Source organism: Calonectris borealis, chromosome 2 (genome assembly GCF_964195595.1).
Source record: "Calonectris borealis chromosome 2, bCalBor7.hap1.2, whole genome shotgun sequence".
NCBI classification, from domain to species: Eukaryota; Metazoa; Chordata; class Aves; order Procellariiformes; family Procellariidae; genus Calonectris; species Calonectris borealis.
This window is the reverse complement of record NC_134313.1, coordinates 113,355,116-113,376,485: the sequence shown is the minus strand read 5'-3', so window position 1 is coordinate 113,376,485 and position 21,370 is coordinate 113,355,116. Positions and strand designations below refer to the sequence as shown.

At 40.9% G+C, this 21,370-nt stretch overlaps 1 long non-coding RNA gene across 1 annotated transcript in view; it reads right to left on the bottom strand.

The window, feature by feature from the left end:
• Positions 1-19,874: 19,874 nt before the first annotated feature.
• LOC142079199 (uncharacterized) overlaps positions 19,875-21,370 on the bottom strand; it is a 168,784-nt gene continuing 167,288 nt past the window's right edge. Inside the window, exon 3 of the long non-coding RNA XR_012672567.1 lies at positions 19,875-20,160. This is a non-coding gene — a long non-coding RNA (uncharacterized LOC142079199). The remainder of the gene's footprint in view (positions 20,161-21,370) is intronic.

Below are 21,370 nucleotides of genomic sequence, written 5' to 3'. Positions count from 1 at the left end.
AACATGGAGCAATCAGACTTATTCCTGGTAATTTATGCAATATCCATCACAAGAGAACTTGGCCAGTGCATCTTGCTCCCACCCGTGCAACCCTCTTGTTGCATGGCTCTCTAGTACAGCAGAGAGGTCTCAAGAGGTAGCTGGTGGCAGAAAAAGAGGGGTATGAGGTGGTACCATGTCAACATCCTCTGTCTGTAGAAGGAGCAGCTGGGGGTACAGGGAAAGGTGCATGGCCTAGGGTGGGATGCAGAACAGGGGTGTGGAGGTGACCAAATTTGGGAGGGATATAACGGTCAGGGCAAAAACCTTAACTGCAGTACTAAGAGGGAATTGATGTAGGGAAGGCAAATGGGTAGATGGGGCCTGAGCAGGGAAAGAACTAATTAGTTGGAATCTCTTAGTTTTGAAAGAAACTATAAACCGATGTTCCACTGCACACTAGTCTAATTTAGGTCTTTGGTGGAAGCCAAATTTTTTTTTACTTTTCTGTGAGAAAGGCAGTATAGTACCTGCTATATTCCTGGAGGAAGACTGGGAGATGGACTACCGAACTTTAATAAAAAATTTGGAGCCAATATCATGATTTTTCTTGCAGTCTGCTTGCAATTTTTTACCCTTCTAGGCTAATGGCAATATAACATAACATTGTGATGTTGTGGAACATACCTAAACTTACATAAATATTGCAGACCTCAAGTTTGTTATTTACTTATTCATAATTCTTTGCATTTCATTTATCTCGTAAGATTAAAACTTGTGAATTTCACTATCAATTTCCCTTTCAGAACTTCTTTTGCTGACACATTTCAGTTTCCAGCCTCACAGAGAATTTTTGCTTTGCTTTAGATTCTTTCATTATTTGGATTTTTGATTGTTATTAATGCCATTGAAAAAAATGGAAAATTGTCAGCAAATATCCAGATTTTTCAAAATAACAACCCTCATTCAAGAGTCTGAATTTTCTAAGGATGGTCACTGTAGCCCTTCACAGACTTTGTCACACATCATTCCTGCCGGTGGTCCTTAGCAAGGAATCTCTGTGTCTTTCTACTTCTTCTAATAACATTGGGGATCCTGCTAGATTTCAGTGGAAGAAGGACTGATCCCTAGTGATAAGGATTATCTTTCTACTCTAGCAGATCATCTCTTATCCACCATCCTCTTTCTCTGAATGTCTAATCTAACTAATCTAGCTAGCTATTTATACCATATTCATCACTAGGTTTTTTGAATGCTGCACAATAAAATCAAGCGGGTCAAGGCCCAATGATTTTTTTTCCCCCCTTCCATCTTAAATATGTAAGGATTTATTTTATTTTATTTTATTTTTTTAACTCTGCTGTGATTGCTGAAGGAAAACTGAGGCAAAAAGCTAGGTTTTACACATGGACAAAGAGAGCATTAGTTTCTGCAGGAATTTCTGTACTTTTGGGATGGCTACATAGAAAGCCTGAGCTCTCCAGCTGTTAAATATATAGTTTTGTTCAAGATACTTTTACCCTCTCTGACTTCAGATGTATGGTTGCATTAAAACACTTCATTATTATGAACATCATTTTAATAAGAAAAATGTTTTCTTTTTTTTGTTGTGTGATATTTTGGTATATGACCATAAACATACCAAACAAACAAGCAGAGTGAGTTTCCTTTGCTATTTAAAAGCACCCTATGCATGTTAATTATCAGGCAGGGAGTATACGGGGAAAAGCACGGTCTCTCTAACAGGCTACATCCAATAAAGACACCAAAATCATAACATTCCATGCAGAACAAGCGTAAATAATCTGTTTATCTCCTTTTTGCGATGCTATAATAAGAAATGAAATTGCTAACAGTGCTGATATTTAGGTTGTTATAATTAGATAGATCATCATTAACATCCCCTTTAAATGATCTGGGATACTTTCAACCTCTCTCTAGGGAGTTGTCTCAGCTTCCCTTCCCGACTGAGCCGTTGGACTACATGTGAAAGGATTTAGCAGTATTTTGCAGGGTGTAGTTACAAGCCCTATTACGGGAGATGGAGTTTACATAGACTCTTCTGGCAGAATTTAAACCAGTTCCTTGAATGAAATAATCTTTATCAGAAAAAAGACAGTTTTTTCCTAGCATATCCTACTTTAACATTGCCTAGTTCTCTTGGTTTCGGCACTGGGATAGAGTTAATTTTCTTCCCAGCAGCTGGTATAGTGCTGTGTTTTGGATTTAGGATGAGAATAATGTTGGTAACACAGTGATGTTTTAGTTGTTGCTGAGCAGTGCTTACACTAAGTCAGGGACTTTTCAGCTTCTCATACTGCCCTGCCAGCGAGGAGGCTGGAGGTGCACAAGAAGCTGGGAGGGGACACAGCCAGGACAGCTGACCCAAACTGGCCAAAAGAATATTCCATACCATATGATGCCATGCTGAACAAAAAACTGGGGGGAGTTGGCCGGGAGGGCGGGACCACTGCTTGGGAACTGGCTGGGCATCAGTCGGCAGGTGGTGAGCAATTGTATTGTGTATTACTTGTTTTGTATATTATTTTATCGTTATTATTATTTTCCCTTCCTTTTCTGTCCTATTAAATTGTCTTTATCTCAACCCACAAGTTTTACCTTTTTTCCAATTCTCTCCCCCATCCCACTGGGGCGGAGTGAGCGAACGGCTGCATGGTGTTTAGCTGCCTGCAGGGTTAAACCATGACACCAGTATAGTTGTGTCAGTCATGGGTGGGAAATACCACATACATAAAAGATCTGCCAAAATGTCTTTTTTTTTTCAGTTGTTGATGCAGTGAATTGGAAATACACATTCTGAGGTGAAACATGGCATTCAGATACTCCCCTAGGAAATGACTAGGTTTTTCCCTAAGCCTTAAATCTACTGGCCAACATTTTAAAGTTAAAGCATTCTCAAATACCATGGAAAGCTTGCAGTCTTCAGGCTTTTCGTCAGCCTCTTGAATAATTATTTCAGTAGCTGTGGATGTCCATTGTCATAGTACAAATGCACATACAAGGGATTTGTTTGCTTTTTTTAATGGCAACAGGAAAAATAGGTAAATGGGATCAAAGTAATTTCATCTTGACCTTACATATCTATAATGAGACTGCTTAGTGAGCGTTTGCAAATATCTTTTTCATAAAGTTTTAATGCTCCCCTACTACACCGCTAGCAGAGCATCCCCAGGTAAAGTGTGACAGTAACGGTTGTAAACCAGGTAGCATTCCATGGGCGTTAAGGAGCCCCTGAGAACTGCTAGTTTATCCTCTCTGGCCACCTGGGTGCAAACTCCAATCTAGTCAGGAATCCAGCCAGTTTACTGGCCTCAATCTGTCCTTGGTGGACATTTGTCCTTACAGAAAGACAGAACGCAAATATTTGATGATATCTAGTCAGGAGACATCTGGGATTAGCGAATCTAAAGCATGAATTTCTTATCCACCAAGACCTCATGCGATACATCTATCTATACCTACCTCTCTCAATCTTTCAGTCTCACATCTATCTGTCCATACCGGTTGCTGGCTTAGTCCCATTGTGAATGGGACTGAGCTGTGCACTCACCAAATGGATCAAATGAAATGCGTATACTGCACCAGATGATACTTCGAAGGGACTGTCGGTGACTTTGCTCCCACCTTTACCCCTAGCATTACCCCCCATATCAGGCTACGGTTCAGAAATACAGTAAGTCTAGCTGCTAGTACTTCAATATAAAGCTATTCTGTTGGTAGAAAGTCAGGACATCAAAAAATACTAACGATCTTGATTAGTCAGGATTTATACCAGGTGAGAGATTTTTCTGTTTCCCTGCAACCAGCATAAAACCAGCACAAGCTCTGTACCTGGTTAATTCAGCAGAAAGGTGGTCAGGTGCTCATGGCAGATCAAGTTATTGCTGGTGTGTGACCCAGCAGCATGCACAGCTGTCATTAATGACAGAGGACAGCAGTTCCATGTAGACATGTGCATACACACACGTATACAAAAATGCTTTTATAGCCTTTCATTTTCCTATAGCTATTTTTCCTTGCATGTCATTTACGTCAGACTATTTGAGTCCTCTCTTCTCTTCTTCTGTAATGAAGAACATTCACAAGAGCCTGGGAGGAGCGGATTAGCAGGAGACTTGCACTGTTTATGGGGGAGTAACCTGAATTACACCTCTTTGCTCCCCAGATTGGAGATTTGGGTAACGCCTTGCCTATGTACTGTTAGCAAAACAAGACAACCAAACGTGGGATCCCAGGATCACAACTATATGCCCCCCTTTTTTGAAAATAGCCTCATATTTAGTTCTTTGGTACTACTTTTTAAATGTCTCAGTTGAAAAACTGAGAAAGATAAAATACAGTAAAGTTGAGTTCCCTCTATCCAGATGTGAGGTCCTGGACTGAAATACTGAGCAGATATAGTTCTCAAAATTACACCTAGTTAGTTATACAAAGTGAAAGTTTGGAGGGGAGCCCCATGGTGCAAAACCAGCCGTCCCCAGCACCGGTCTGGCTGTAATCCCCACCGCTCGCAGTCTGAAGTCGAATACAATGCCAGCTGGTAGCTAACAGTGACTGAACTTTCTGGCTCTTTTCAATGATGTCCTTCAGCAAGCCAGGGCATCCAGGGACCTGCAAGGCTTAAGTGAAAGCAGATGTCATATTTTTACCATTCGTGTCAAATACGAATCTTGCCTCCCAATTCAGTATCAAGGCTCCCAGGTTTCACTGAAGTCAGTGGAATTTTTGCCGTAGGCTTTGGTGGGCATGAGTGATGTAATTGCAACGGTAAATTCTGTTGAATTTACTGGAGTTACCCACACACTTGAAGTAAATGGTAATTTTTTGTATGTTTGCAGGATTTCATCCTAAGGAAGCTATTTGGAAAATAAGGAATAAAGGAGCATTTTCCTTATGAAATTTTGTTACTTTGTCAACATGTCTCAAATTTGTCAACAGTTGGCAGGAATATCTAAAAAATACTTAACAAATTGGAAGAGCTGTATGTTATTTTGCTTGAGCCTAAAAGGTTTCCGTCCTGCAGTGCTCAAGCAAACAAAAAGTCTGTGAAATTTTACTTGAATAAACATTGTAGGCTGGTGCTAACTTGTTTTTGGTACTGACACAGCCCAGCAATTGGCCAACCAAGAAAACACCAGACAAGGAAAACAATGTGAGAGGTGCTATAATATGTAGTCCTGCCTTTCGAGCCAGTAAGACAAAACCAAACACAAGTTTTGAAAAAAATCACAAGTTTTTAGGCAGGAAATACCACTTCACGATCTGTACATTTACCCAGCACAGTAAGGCCAATGCTCCATCAAAGACACTAGAACATTTTACAATGGAGACCAACCATGGTTTTATGATTATCGTCATCAGTTCAAGTAACCACCACAAATAGCTACAGAGAAAAAGCAAGCTTGCAGAATATCTTAAAGTGAAAAAATAAGCTATTAAAAATAAGACAAACAAACTAAAAAAAAACCCAAGCCACAAAGAATCGTTCCACGTATTCATTTTACATGCATTTAGAGTGAAGCACAATCCAAAAGAAGAATGCCAAATACCGTAAATGTGCATCTATCCTATGTTCATTGTAAACTTTCAACTTTTCCCTTTCCAAAAGCATAGCCATGGTGCATATGGATGAGTCCCTTCTCTTTTCCTTGATTTACTATTTTACACTCTCAACTTTATTCTGCCCTTATTTTTTTTTGTTCAGGTTGTTGAACTATTAAACTAGATTTGGAAATTAGTTAGTTGACATTTGTTAATAGGAGCACAAACGGGATCTAAACCACTTTCATTTTTATATAGCTTTCTGAATATGTTGTGTGAATGATGCACGTGGTACCACACAGTACATAATCACAACAGAGACGTCAAAGTGTTCGAAACCAATCGAAAACATCATGAGATGTGCTTAAAAAAGAAGATTAAAATACAACTGAAATAATACTACTGAAATCTTCTCAGTTCCTTCTGGTTATTCAGTTAGTGAAGAGTATGCTATAAAAATTGAAACTGCACTAGACTTGCAAGTTTTTCTTTGCAACTGCAAAGGCAGGGAGGACACAGTTAAAGCAGAACGATAGCTGATGCTCGCATGATTGTGGGATCTGGAGTTTGAAGAGAGAGAAATAAGTACTCACAAAAACACACATGATATAGCGGGATACCTGAGCTAAGAATTGGAAATCTGAAGACACTGCACAAGGGAATTTAACAACGCTGAGAGGAATCAAGGGAAGGTACTTTCCATTTTCCTAAGTAGATAAAGCAGAGGAAATTCATAAGCAGAAGACAGTAACATGATCAAAAGATGACAGGGAGCTCTACTCATCCTTCACCATATACAGCTTCGTGACTACTCATACCATGGCCCAGACTTCGATAAGATCAGCTAATGGATGGAAAACAGGAAAGCAAAGAAACAAGATGGAAATTATGCTGGTGAGCAGATGAGAGCTTTATGAAGAACTTGCAGCCATGATACTGTCTCCTTCACCTAAATGTATATAAAAGCATTTGGTCAGTGCACTCCACTGTTCACAAGAGCTTCTTCCTCACTCATGCTTGTGAGCAGACATCATGTCAACTCCACTTTAACGGGCTAAAATTTTGTCCTCTAGTTTGAACTTCCCATCTGGACATCCTTGACAGTCCTTGCGTTGTGATTCACCCCTCCTAAAACAGGTGACTCAGACAGGGTAGATGAATCATTCTCTGGAAGTCCAGGGCCGATTAATCTTGCCGACTGCAAGGAAGTCACGGGAGGAGGTTAGGTGCAGGCATCCGGCTGCCCTCGCACTGCCTGGTGAGGCAAATCCCACCTGGGCTCTGACCTTGCAGCTCACTGAGCAGTGCTTTCTTCCATCTGTGGTTCCTTCCTGGCAGCCAGTGACCTCATCTCCGACTTCTGCATTTGCCCTCTTCACCTTTGCCTGATAAAAGTGCCCCATACAATACTTCCACTATAATAATATAAAAAGAACCCTGCTTATGAAGCCTCCTCAACAGCATAGACTACTGCAAGCAAATCAAGACTGTCCTTTGTCCTCTATACTGGCTTCCCAAAGAATCCCAAAGAATATGAGATTCCTCGGCTTACTGTAGCTAAAAAACATGCCTCATGCTTCGAGGTGATAACCACAATAATAACATCATTTCTCAGACACACTGGAGCCTACCAGAGTGAACCTTGTTTGTATAGGAAACTGGGGTAAGGCAACACTGAGAAACGATCTTTACTGTCTTCTGTTCCAACCGCAAAGCTGCGAGCTTCTACCTGCCATCTCCATACAGGGAGGAGAAGCACAAACAATTAAAACCAAACAGAAAACCTCCAACCGTCAAGGTAGACCTCCAAAGTCTGTGTGCAGTAAGACAACAAACCGGGTTTACTCAGTGAGGCTCTGTGAGGCTTGGAAAAAGTACGACTTATGAGCAATATGGAGGAGGAATCATTCTGACGTGGAGTAGAGGAAAGCTTAATTTATGGTTATGCCCCCCAAATCCCATTTAGAAGGCTAAAGCATGATTAATTTCTTCTACCGTGTTGGATTGTGCAAGAGGATGTGCTGAGCCCTAAGGTACGAGCAGTCTAATATCACTCACTCTATCAAACCATTAAAAGCTCCTTCCTCCAGAGCCCAGCCTACTCAAGGAGGTTACAGACAGCTAGCAATCTACCTTTGGTCTATGATCTTAGATGAAATTGTATCACTCCTTATATCTATTCATAAAGAACAGAAGCAATGGCCAGAGAACACACACTTTATTAAAAAATTCTTGGATCATACATAAATTCTTTTGGTATTGATATTCTTTACATACCACACAAAGAGCAGCATATCTTTATGGTCTAACCCAGGCAATTTCCATGGAGCAGGGAGAAAATGTGTTGGCTTCAGAGTCACAGAAGCATTATACATTTATGCATACTATTCCGGTAAGCTTTTTATAAGCCCAGGTATCAAACTGTGATTGATTGGTGTGCTCTGCTCCTTCTGCCCGGGCTTAGGTCAGTGCGCCATATTCTGCAGTCCTTGTCCAGTTGCCTTTCGGTTTTTTTACTGCCTGAGTCTGGGAGACATCAGTGAGAAAGCTGCCTTCAGCAGAATAAAAACTTCAAAAACTGGTCCTGTGTTTGGTCTGCTATCTTTTGAAAAATCTGTTGAGACTTGTGGTAACAAAATGAGGCTGTAGCTTGTCCAGACCCTGAGTTTTGAACAGCACAGACCGAAACACAGAGCCAAATCAGCGGCAACTCTTTCCGCACCCCAGATATAGCAAAAAAACAAAATAGGAGCCTATTCTGCAGAGAAGGACAAGGACTCCTTGCCTCTTCCCAAGCATGTAAAGACATGGACTTTGCAATGTGGCCTGCAAGCAGCAAATGTGAGCCCCTCAGGGCTGGAAGGAGCTCAGGGACTTACTGAGGTGCCTTCCTCCCCAGGGCTCTGCCGGAGGCTCCCTCTCCTACAGGGAGGGAGTGCCAGCAGGAATGCTGCTCCTGGTGCTGAGCAGCCGCTTGGCAGAGGATGAGAGCCGTCCTTGCAGGTAGGCCAGCCTCAGGACGTTGGGGCTTTACAAATCAAAGCCAATGCCAGCACCGCGGACTCAGAGCAAGGCAGCCCAGCTGCAAGCATTCCGAGCCGGCTTCCGAATATGCCTGAGACGGGGCCTTGGTGGGGGTGAGTGAGGCAGTGGTGAGTCTGCAGGTGATAAAGGCATGAATCACAGGAATGAGGTCTGCTTTGGAGAGGAGGTAACAGGAGATAAATGTGAGGAAAAATGCCCTTCTCAATTAGTCTTGGATTCCAGTTATCCAGCAAGAAATGGAAAGCTAACCAGAACTGGGAACATGAGTAATAAGTGGCAGGGACACACCCTCCCAAGGGGGCAGATATTATCCCTACCATAACTCCTGATTGTTTTCCCCGCTTTATTAACAGCAACGCGCTCTTATCTGGATGGCACCGCAGCCAGCTGGCCCTCCTCCATGCCCCAACCTTGCATGCCAGGGGAGACAATCAACCCTTCCAACCAAATCGGTAAAGACAAAAACACAGAGCTGCATTTTATCTGCAAAACCAAAGACACACAGCAACCCAAGCGTCTTCACTACCTGCCCCATCTAAAACAACCTGCTCCCTAAAGTGGATCTGGCAGCTCCAAAACTGAAGGAGAAACCCTCTTGTGTTTAGGGTCAGACGGATAAAGGACCTCAAGGTCCTGCCACAGAGAAGCTTTTGGTGAGCTGAAGGGCACATGTGTGGACTGCTCTGCCTTCAGCAGGTTCCCTTGCACTTATTGCCAGGTCAGTTGTGAAGCTGCTTCTACTTGGACTCCATTCCATGGGCTGAAAAACACCTCCTTTCTATAGGGGATAATGCTTTTTTTTTTTTTTTTTTTTTTTTTTTTGCGCAGAACATCAAAGATGCCTGAACATGTTCTGGCTTGTACAACAGACCCATAGTGATTTTCATCATCCTGGATAAAATATATTAAACAGCAATGTTTTCCTGGTAAAGGATGTAGAATTATGGGATTCATACAATAAAATCTCAATCTTTGTTACTTCTGGAGTTATTTCTTCAGTGTACAACTGAGACGAGCGTACCACTCTGCTAGACACAATACTCATGAAGCTGAAGCTTATACCATTTAGCCTATTTCAATGCCAATCTTACTTTGCCTCACCTTTCAAAAAGCTGAAGGTTTCACAACTTGTTTCTTTTAACTAAAAGGAAAAAAAATTTCCACCAAGGCAACCCTGATGACAACCAATGGGCTGCCAAGAAAAATAAAATAAATATGTATTTCTCTGAAACAACGTTATCCTTCCCCACAATACTGACCTCTGAGACAAGGATTGCTTTGAAAGCATCAGCTCCCTCATGCTATTTAAAGATGGGGGTAGGGAAAAGCTTTTCAAACATTGTCAGGCTGGACATGGTCCACCTTTCATCATATTTCAAATGGATTGCCTTTGAAATGCAGGTAGAGTAAACTACCTGACTGACACCCACCTTCTCACATCATTTGCTAAGGTTTTTCTTATCATATAGAAATGTTACATCTGTTACTGAAGATTCAAACATACAACGGTATACAGACTTACATTTGCACACACACAGATACGCAGTATTTCTAATCTAAAACTGGGAAGACTCCAGATATATTTGTGGCTAGGCCAGAGTCCAAATTTAGGAGGGGGGGAAAAAAGTGCTCAAAAAGTTAAAGTTTTCAAAGATAGACTATTTAGACAAACACATCCTGTTAATTTTAGTGCAAGGTGAATATCTAAATACCCAAGCTGGCTTTGAGAATGTCAGCCTTAATCTCTTTGTGAATACGTTTCTAGATTTCCTTTCTCATCTGACTGAAAAAGCCTAAACTCTCCTTTATAGTGCTCAGAACTTTTCCTTGCTGTAATTGTGTTACTGCATACAAACCAGGAGAACCTCAGTATAAACAGGTTGCTCTTATTTTGCTTTCCAACGTGAGTGACATAAAAAAAGAAGAACAAACATTTTTTAATTCTCTAAAGTCTTGGCGTTGGGAAGGGATTCTTTAAAAACAAGTATGCTTGGTTTTCATCACGCTAGAGTACATTCAGAGCAATTCTGCTGAACTCATTGAAATTATCTCCGTGTAAATCTGGTTTCAGTGAGACAGACTTGAACTAAAACAAATAGATATTTTTGACTGGTCATTGTCAAGTTAATGTTTTTCATGAGCAAACTCGGAGGGCCAGACTCGCAACCAATTTCGATGTCATTACGTCTGCTTACATTATCAGTACATTTGGCTCAGAATCTTTTCAAGTGCTGTATTAGCCAGACAGTAGATCAATAAACAACACAGATAAACAAGTATCTTCTTAGAAGTGTGCGAGCATTTCTACAGAGGAAGGAATATGACCGTTAGGATGTTCTTTAAACTGTAAACACGTCATTATCCAGATGTTTAATTCCCCTCTTAGACTGCACAATAATAAACATAAATAAACACTTTAAAAAATCTGGTTAACATTCTTCAGAGCAACTTATCAAACTATTATTTTTTCAAGGCAAGGAAGTTCTATTTGCATTCCTTCTTCTTCATTACCATGCACTTTATGTTTTTGGTCAAATGATCCTCAAAGCTGAGTATCCTCAAGTCTCACAGGAGACAGGGAGCACCTTGGAGGGCTAATGGCCAAGCTGGCCGCTCATTTAGCATCCTCAGCTATTTGCAGGTTCAGCCAACATTTATGCAGTTAACCTATCCAAGGGATGGGTTGTACACAATTAGACAGAATACAGTGACATAAATTGTCCAAGTCACTCATTTTACATCTTTAAAAGATGTCTTTTGAAAAGATTTTTGCTTATTTATGAATATTTTAATAGCATAATGCAATTCTGCCCAAAATATCCATACAGGACACTCAGTAGGAATCTGTTCAGTGTTTATAGGACACCCACTTCCATTAAGCAACTGATCTTTGTCAGTCCCATGAGTGCTCACCATAAACAAGTTCACACTGCTTGTCTCTCTCCTTCCTCCTGCAATCTGCAGCACCACTGATATACCTGGAGCTTCTGAATCCATTTATTTTCCACCCTCTGGCTACTTACTGCCCTGGCAGGCTTTGCCCCGTCCCTTACGCTGGGAAAAGCTCTTAAAACCTTGTGGGGAATAACAGGGCTGCTGGGGCCAGGCAAGGAAATTCAGCTCCAAGCGCAGAGATAGGGAAGTGACTGGCGATGGGAGGGATTCTTTAGGCAGTGATGGAAAGTGTTAGGGGTAGAAGGAGGAGAGAGGCATAGGAGTGGAAGGGAGTCACATATCTGACTGGAAAACTCAGGAAATGTTAAAGAAAAGAAAAAAAAAGGAGTTTAGAAATACATTAGTCCATGACTGGCACACTTTCATGAGTTAGTTACAGCAGCAGGATGAATCTGGGATGAAGGAGCTGGCTAATATGTGAAGAACAGGAAGACTTCGGTATTAAAAAAAAAAAAAAAAGCAACTGCAGTGGGAAAGGAATACATATTCTTTTGCTTTGACTCATTTCTTTTGCCTTTGTGTTTTTTTTTTCAGTAAGACCTGGCAGGGATTTGCTCTGCCAGGGGCACTTCGCTGTGCTGCTCCTCTCTGGTTGCACTGGTCCCATTTCCAGCTGCAAACTGACTTGGGGGCATTGCTGAACCAACGGGAAGAGCTTTGCTGGGGGTATGGTCAGGACTGCAGGCAGTGATGACACAGGCGATTAAAATGCATGGAAGAAGCATGTATTTTCTACAAGCAGGAACCACTTTTCTGAGTGTTCTGCCACAAAACAACTTTGTGCCGCATGAAGAGGCTGCCGTGGCATCCAGCTGATACAAACACTTCGAAAGAGCCTGTTTGTTTAGACACGTAAGAGTTTAAACTTCATTTTCCTAACCTCTCAGGTTCTAGTTACATCTTTTCGGGAGGAAAACATACTGACTTTTGCATTTCTGTAAATGCTACATTTCAAATTTCAGGAACTCTCGCTTTTAATATTTTTCTTCCTTTGGCTATTTTATGTTCCTTTTTTTTCTCTACATGTTTGGAGATTGTCCAAAGAAATTAATTAAACTTGAAGGACATGATATTTGTTTCTTGTTTCAACCTCTTTCCCAGATTCCTGCTGCTGGGCGTTGCCCTTAATTAACAGCATTTTTGTTTGAAATCACATACTTAATGATCTTTATGTTCTCACTCTTTGTTTGGTTTAGGTTTTTCCTATTTCATTCTTCTGTTTCTTTTTTTGTTTTGTTGTTGTTAAAAAATGTAAGTTTATTTATTTCAAAGACTATACTGTTTATCCAAGTGAATAGTACCTTTAAGTGGAAAAAGAAAAGCCAGGCCAATTTCACTGCTTCTTTACTGTCTCAGCTTAATAGCTCTGTGGTTTCTATTTTTTTTTCTTTTTGTGTGTGTTTCTAATTCCAGCTGTGCAACGCACATCAAACCAGTCTGTGGTTATACTTCTTGGTAAACTATGCTACTTAACATTTCATTTAAAAAACAATTAGTCTTTCTTCCCCCCAAGAAAACAAAATGAAACTACAATAATATTGTTTCAGTTATATCCACAGATACTGGATAATTGATTTCCGCTGTATCTTAAAAAAGCATTTTTCTGTTTTGTTGGCAACACCAGATCTTTTTAATTTAATTAATGTTTCAAAAGGTAAACTGATTCAGTTAGGATAACTTTTCAATGGAAATAGTGAGATGCAGAAGAAAGCTTTTTTCAAAGTTAGTTGAAGGATCTTGTGTGACTTCCCCATGAGAGAAAGGCAGCCCACTTTAAATCAGCTGAGTTTCATCAATGAAAGGAGAATGGGGCCTAGTGGAATCACTCTGGAGCTGAGCTGCTTGCAAAAATACTTTATTATTTCCCACGGTAATTTTAAAAAACTTTTTTTTTTAATATAAAGACACTTCCCCCTCCCCCCCCCATAGCCAGCCCCATTTTGTCAAAAACAGCAAGAAAAACATTTTTCTAAAAAATTTCTGATGAACTCTTTAGGGGTGCGAAATCAAGAGGAATTCTTGCAATAGAGAATTGATGTGACTGGAGTATAAAATGTTTAGGACTGCATTATGTCTTGAACAGAAAATAACGTTACGCCCCCGTCCTAGGAAGTTTCATTCCTCAGGGCCTCCTTTGTTGTAGGTGGACAATAACACGCTGCCGATCTGCCCAGTAACCATTTGAGATAGATGGCACCTATGCGAGGTGACCTACTACGGCCAGCAACTGGGCAGTAAGGCCGACACTCCTTTCACATCCCTCCTCATCCCGCTGCTCTGCAGGAAAAGGGCTGCTCTTTTTCAGTCTGTGTGAGGATGGACAGTGGCTTCACATGAGGATGAGCATGAGGAGAACCAGCCAGCTCAGGCAATGTGAGCTGAGGACTCTCAGGTCTGAAAGAGCCCAGGACTAACACCTACCAGCTTTAAAGCCCCCACCCACTTTAATAGTTTACAAGAGCAGCAATGCTGTTTTATGGCACCCAAAAACCGTCCTCTCTTTCTCATTAGGAGTGAGATAATGTTACCTTGTAACCAGCAAGAAACAGTAATTCTACTTGCCATGTTCAAAACCAGTCAGTTTTTAAGTACAGGCTTATACAGTCCTTACTGGAGCCCCAAAACCCAGGCAAATCTGTTCTTCGTTAATGCTTTGGGTCATATGACATTCATCTGCGTGCAGGGACCCCACTGATCCTGGCTTGCGGGACTGACGCGCAGAACAAAACCAGTGTGCAGCCCCTTTCGTACTGCATTTCTCCAGTGGACGTATTTCAACCTGAAGCTGTAAATGGCTTAAAATGCAGGCCCTGCCTGTCTCATGATTCATGCCCAAACCTCCCACCGATGCCACTGAGGAGGGGCACGTAGGAAATGCAGGGTGTGTTGCCTGTTCTCATGAACGGAGGTTATAGCATCTCCTTCAAAAAAACCTTTTCCTTAATCATCAGGAATGACATCTGCTTTTGGTGAAGACAACTCAAGTCAGCTAAAAGATGATGGGGAAACGACCTCCTGCTTTTACCTCTGAAGTGACTAGGTAATCATTTATCATTCTTTTAAAGCAGGAACCATATTCCTTTTCCATTTAGATAAGGGAAATGGAACGCATCCAGCAAAAAACACCAGTCCTCCAGCAGACCACAGAAGTCAGATGGATGCCAGCACTAAAGGAGGCTCACTTAGGTAGACTTGGGAAAAAGTACTGAAAAGAGCATTTCCAGAATTCAACCCCCCCAGTTGTGCAATGAGGAATTACAAAGGCTCCGAGAACATGAGCTAGCAGAGCGTGCATGACGCTCAGAAATGCCTACGTAGCGAAACCTAAAGGACTGGGTTTTACAGAGTGGTCAGCCAAAAAGACTTTTTGTTGATGATGTAATATTTGTAACTTAATCTGCTTGAGAAATGTGATGAAGAAGTTCCTGGAACTATTTTAAACTGCCTTGGAGCCTGCATGTGTATTTGCAGCTGAACAGGTAAAATAAATCCACGTTAGAAAAACACCAATGTCTTCATTAGTTGAGCTTAATGCATAACACAAAGCCCATCTCTCTTCTCAAGCTCAGCAGTTTGGCTAACAGGCCAGACAGCATTGTTGACAATACAAATTACTGACTAATTCCTGTCACACACCTTGATAAGGAGATAAGATAAAACTAGACACGCTACAGGTGTTTAGACTGGTGTGACACCTTAGTATCCCTGATTGTACCATGTCCTACTCTCTGCTCATCTGCCACGGACTACCGATACATCTGTATTTAGAAGTCATCGGGTGAAGGTATAAGCAGCACTGGGAACGGGAGGGGAGGATGACCACTCCTCACACACAGTAACATTGCTCAGACTATGAAACAGTGAAAGGTGGATCATTCTTTTCTCCTGCTGAGGCTGGGCCATGGTGATGAAGGAATATGAGTTGGACAGGGAGAGGAACAAATCAAAACAAAAGGCTTTCCTCCCTGAGTCAGGAAAACAGGGACTCTTCCTGCTCCCAGCCCTGTCTAGACACATCATTCAATGATCCAAATGGAAAACGTTTAATTCATCCTTGGGGCAGGAAGCAGGATTCACTCCTCCTGTGCTGAGGCAAGCCCACTCCAACAAACCCCTTTGCTATCTCAATCCTGCAAACTGCAAATCAGACTCAAAGGTATCAACCATAAGAGCAGCTTACAAATTGGTATTGCAAAAAAATGTACTCTATCAGCACCTTAACAAATGAGGCAAGTACCCAGTCACCCTCCTTCCCCCCCACACCCCCTGCCCCAAATTCCCACTGGGAACAGACGTTCAAGGCTCCCTGTTCCACCATCACCATTCCTGTATCGCATCTAGCTTTTATATGAGATTCATGGAGTGAGGATAGTTACAGTTCTGGTAAGAAGGTCATGTATTCAATATATCTCATGACATCCCACATAAAGCTGTACCAGCATGTTTTCAGAGGGTAGAAGGAAGGTGCAAACACAATAGAAATAATAATCAAGCAACCTTAAGCGATGGGGGAAGGAAATGAGCTAATTTCCAAATGCTCAGTGCCCAGTCATGGAGACCGAGGGCAGGTAAACAGGAAAAGAGAGGAAGGAGGAGGTCATTACACCTTTGGCTAGAGAAGCTTCTCGGGGCAGTTGTTTGGAGCGGCTACTTATCTTTGAGAGGTGAGGAAAGATATAGGCTGAAGGACTGTCCGAGGCAGGCTAGTCCTTGAACGGGTTATAGAGTCCATATAGCCAGCCATACAAGTCAGTTGACACGTTGTGATGACTTGAACATTATTGTTAGATGTTTATTGAGACTACGCATAGTCCTGCTAAATGCATTTTTGTTCTTTTAAATTTCTGTAATTTTACATTACTGTAAAGCTACATTTTTAATTCTTACTTTGAGTTATAAGTAAAAATGCATCTTGGCTAGTGATAAAGTTGATTCTTAGCAATCTGACTCACGGTACACTCACGGGGAGAAGAAGAAACCTCCCCAATCTCTGGGGAGATTCCATTTATTTTCTTTTGACTAGTGTGGGCTGAAAGCTGGAAGAATACTAGGTCAGATCTGTTGAACAGACTAGACTCACTCTGGGTTCACGGTGATTTGCAAGAGCAGAAGCCCACAGGCTGAGAATTCACCAGAAGAGAGTTGCCAGGGGCATGTTCCAGAAAGAGATTTGGGGTTTTGGTGCTCAGCCATGCAATAGGCAAGTCAGGCAGCCGGCTGAGAGAGGCTTTGCGGGTCATGATCCAGGGCAAAGTTGTCATGTTTCCCTGCAAAATGTGTCCTAGGGGTGAAAGCGGAGGATGCTTAGGACACCACAATGTCTACGCAGATTAGCACAGGCCCAGCAACACTTAGGCATCTGAAAAGCCCTTAAGTCTCTTAATGGATCTTCTCTTAAGCCTTAAAAAGGTAGGGAGGTAGGGCCAGGGAATCTGAGGAATTTGTTGATTAAGTGACTTCCATCAGTGGGAAATGCACAGGATCCTGGACTCAGCCGTCCCAGTGGGAATTGTGGCAATAGGGCACCGATGGTAATATGGGTTGTCTTCCCTCGCAGTTCAGGAAAGATGCTGGCACAACAAAGTTTCCCTGCTTCTGTTTCAGTGAATCCATGTCTATATCTTTGAATTTGCATTTAATTCTCCTTTTTCCTTTGCTGCTTGTATTATTCTCTCCTTATCCCAATAATCCAAAAGTGTTATTTTCTCTCTAATTTGTTCCCACAGATGGCAGGGTAGGGAAATCGAAAACTGAAGTCAGAGACCTTGGGAGTATAATGAAAATGAAATCATGTGCCTCCAGATTAAAAAGAGGAAACGTATTAAACCTTTAAAAATACAGATTAATCAATTATGTATGCAAAAGAGGACACAAGAATTACAGTCATGAAAAGCGGAAGGAAATTCAGAAGTACAGTATATGCCTCTGGGATCCTCCTGACTCAAATCCAGCAAAGGGATGTATTTTCCCTCCATGCATGCCCATAAATCCCATGAATGTCAAAGGGACACTGATAATTTAGAATAGGCCCAAAATTTAGGTTTAGAGAAAAGAAAAAGAAAAGAGGTTTCATAAAACATTATCATAAAGCAACAGCATTAAAATTTTTAAGCACATTTCAGTGACCGTTAAAGGGGGGAGAAGAAGAGGGAACTGAACAACTTCTCTCACATTGTTACAGTTCTCACACCAGAGACTATTATTTACAGACGCTGCTATATTTGCTTTCATTATGCATTATACTATTGGAAGAGGCCTGTGGCAGTCCAAAATGGCTGCACCAGGGATCAATATGGAGAAGCACTTTGGAAAGGATGCCTCGTGCTCTTTCGGATAATCTGATGACCTGGCCTGCCAGCGATACCGTAGGAAAGAGAGGGATCAAAATGCCACCACCTAAGTTTAGTGTTTAGTGTTCTGCTGTTGCAGTCCTTGGGAGATACTTAGGGTGTCTTCCATGTAAGATCATAAAGAAGGAAAAAAAAATAAAATTAAGTGCCCATTTATATATGTGTGCTTGGAGGGCCAAATTTTATCCTACCGAATTGTCTGGAAAAGTAAACTAATTCTTAAAACTAACTCCTCACAGTGTTGATGGTGTTTTCCTAGCATTCTTCTCTTCGTCATTCTGACTACGTTTCCAGGACCACGTCTTTTACTGTGAGGAGAGAATACCTCACTGTTGTGCTGACAAATTACATAAATGTAAAATTTATATAATTTTATAGAGAAACATAGACTGACAGAGATCTCCTGGCAATGTAAGTCCAAATCCTTATTGTCTCAACCAACCAGCGATATGTTAAGAACATTTTGATTAGTGTCAAAACAAAACCAGCGGAATATTTTCCCTAGGCCCTCTTTCCAAACTTCTCAGAACTTACCCCGAACTTACTGTAAAACTAGCTGAGTGACTTGCCTTCAAAAACTCTTGCAGAAGAGCTATTCTAGATCTTCACCATTCTGATGGTTCAAAAGCTTCTAGTTTTAAAGACAGATAAATTTGTGGCCAGCGGTATTCCTTTGGTTTTTTATCAACATTGACCTGAATAATGTTGAAATACTGCTTTCCCTACCTGGTCTTTATCCTCCCTACCTCCATAGAATTACATATTTCTCCTCCCAAACTTTGCTTTGCCAAGCCATCCTGCTTTCATCTCATCCATCAAATTTGCCACTCCCAGATCATCCTACCAGTTCTTTTCTGTATCTGTTCTAGATTCAGTTAATGTTTCCTAATATGCGAGGACACAACTACACACACAGTAATTCTAGCTGGCTCTTACTCCTACCTTACACAACACTATTACAAGTTCCCTATCTCTACTGGAAATGCCTCACCGGTGCAATTGGGGTGGTGTGTTACTGCTGTGGCGATGTATCCATCAGCCTTTTTCCACAGTTGTCGGCAAGTCAAGAGCTCTTGGCCGAGGGCAGAAATGCTAGTTATTAGACCCCAAATGAACATTTTCTACTGCTAACTATCATCCCATTACTACTACCTCACTCCTCAAAATCATTCATGCAATTCTTTCTGTCAGGGTATTCTGATCCTCCCACATATCAGCAATGCCTTCCAATTTGGAAAGTCTAGAAAACTTTGTTAATACAAACCTAATTATGGCATTCTTTAAGAAAAATATTAAATAAGGTCCCACACTGATTGCTGATGAACTCTGCTAGGTACATCTTAGAAATCACTAAAAGTTTTTGTACAGTTAGAGTAAAAGAATGCTGTTTCTGTTGAAGAGAGAAGCACATTTGTCACAGTCAGTCTTAGAAGTAAAAGGTGAAGATTAACAAACAGAAGAGATGATAGTTATACTGATGTCAAAGGAGATTTTAGTTCTGGATTTCTTCCTGTCCCCAAGGAATCTTTAGGTCTGCATAAACTGTGAAAGACAAATATCTTTTCTTATCAAGGTATCTTTCTTTCCATAGTGTCAGAACTGCCCATGCTAAATAGTTCACCTTTTATTCCATACAGAAAGCAGCTTAACACTGTGGATGTTATGGAAACTTTTGTGTAAAGCCAAAAATGTGCACATATAATGTAATAAATAGTTGTGACTGTGCTATTCAGGTGTTACTGCAGGTGTCATGGAATTTCACCAAGATCTCTGTAGAGTCTGCATCACTTGGCAACAGATTGGCACTTGGTCTTTTGCTACATTACAGCTTGCGACAACTACAAAATGCAAATATTCCATTTTATCTTTGCCCATACACTGTTTGAAGCATCCACCAGTTTTAATGGTTAGCAGCAACTTCTTAGAAATAAAAATAAGTTTAACTCGTACTAAAGAGGCAACATTTCTTTGAGATCCCTGGGGACAGTTAGATAGCACAATCTAGTACACAATTTTGCCCAGTAAATTTCATTTTCATTTAACTTACGTATGATTTACTTTTCCTCTAATATTATATATAGGTATATTATTCCTACCTTTTTTTCCCATGAAAAGTGTATCAGCTGATGGAGTTTTGACTCCAGAAGAAGGATCCTTTTTTTTTTCCACTCCATGTCTGTATTTCCATCTTGATTTTTTTCCCCACTTCATTTCCTCATTTTTTTTGGCTTCTTTTCTGACTTTCTGAATCCATTTACAAACTGCAATCCTATTTGGAGAAATAAAATTAGTTAGTTCATTATGTCAAATATACAGAAAAAAACAACCTGAAAAGATACAAATAAGCAAACATTATCCCTGTGTGTATATCTGAGGAAAACACTCTATCTTTACATTTCCTGAAGAATCAAGTGCTGTGGTTTTTGTGAAAGGAAGCAAAGTATAACAAGAAAATTGTCTTTACTGCAACTTTGGAAGTTTTGACATTGTGCAAGGAAGGAAAAAGACCTTTGTTGCACAGTGGTGTCAACCTGCGGTAAATACTATATTTGTGCAGTTCTGCTATTTTATTTAAATACAAAATAATTATCACACACAAGCTGAGCAATGTCACAATTATACACACATGCCATGCTAAAGATCACAGTGTTCTAATCATCCAACAACCAGATGCATTTCCCAATTCCCTTCCCAATTCATTTCAACATTAAGGAATATATCCCTTCACAAATATACACACTGACTTTACGAGGCAACTTAAAAAAGATGTTCAGCCATGGCAGAGACTATCATGAAGGAAGCAGAAGTGAGTATTTGGGGCAAGGTCCTATTACGTTAGGTGCCGACTCATTCGAAGTTGGTTGCAGATGGATAATAGGTAGTACATTGTGATTTCCATGCAGCAAAATGGGGGTGCTGGGAAGAGATGCTGCACGCTCTCGGTGGTTCTCAAGCTGTTTGCATCTCCATGATGTTGCCCTTCCAGTGACCTCCTTTCTTCAGAATTTATTTCCAAAACTAAAATAGCCTTTCCAGGCTACTTTGAAATTAGTTTACTTTAGGATCAGCTTACCTTAAAATAAATAAAATATAAATTTGTTTGTTCCCCTCCAGTTTCTAAACTAGAAGTTATTGTGATGGCTCAACCTTTTTGTCCTGTATGCACTTAACTCATAAGCAATCATACAATATTATGATTTTATATTGAGTAGGATATACTACTATTTACTGTAGTAACAGTGGGATGTTGTCCCAATAGCTTATTCTTACAGTGCACTTTTGTCCCTTGAAATACAGATAACTTACTAACAGTGACTGCCACATGAAGCTGTTACTCTGTATTAGAGGTCCAACACAGCTGCCTGACCCATCTGTGTTCACAGGACTGATTTCAATCTCTGTTCTTAAAATTCCCCTAATTCACCTATTTCAGTGTAGTTTACTTTGTTGTCAGTAAGCCTTTTTTCCATATCTTTCTG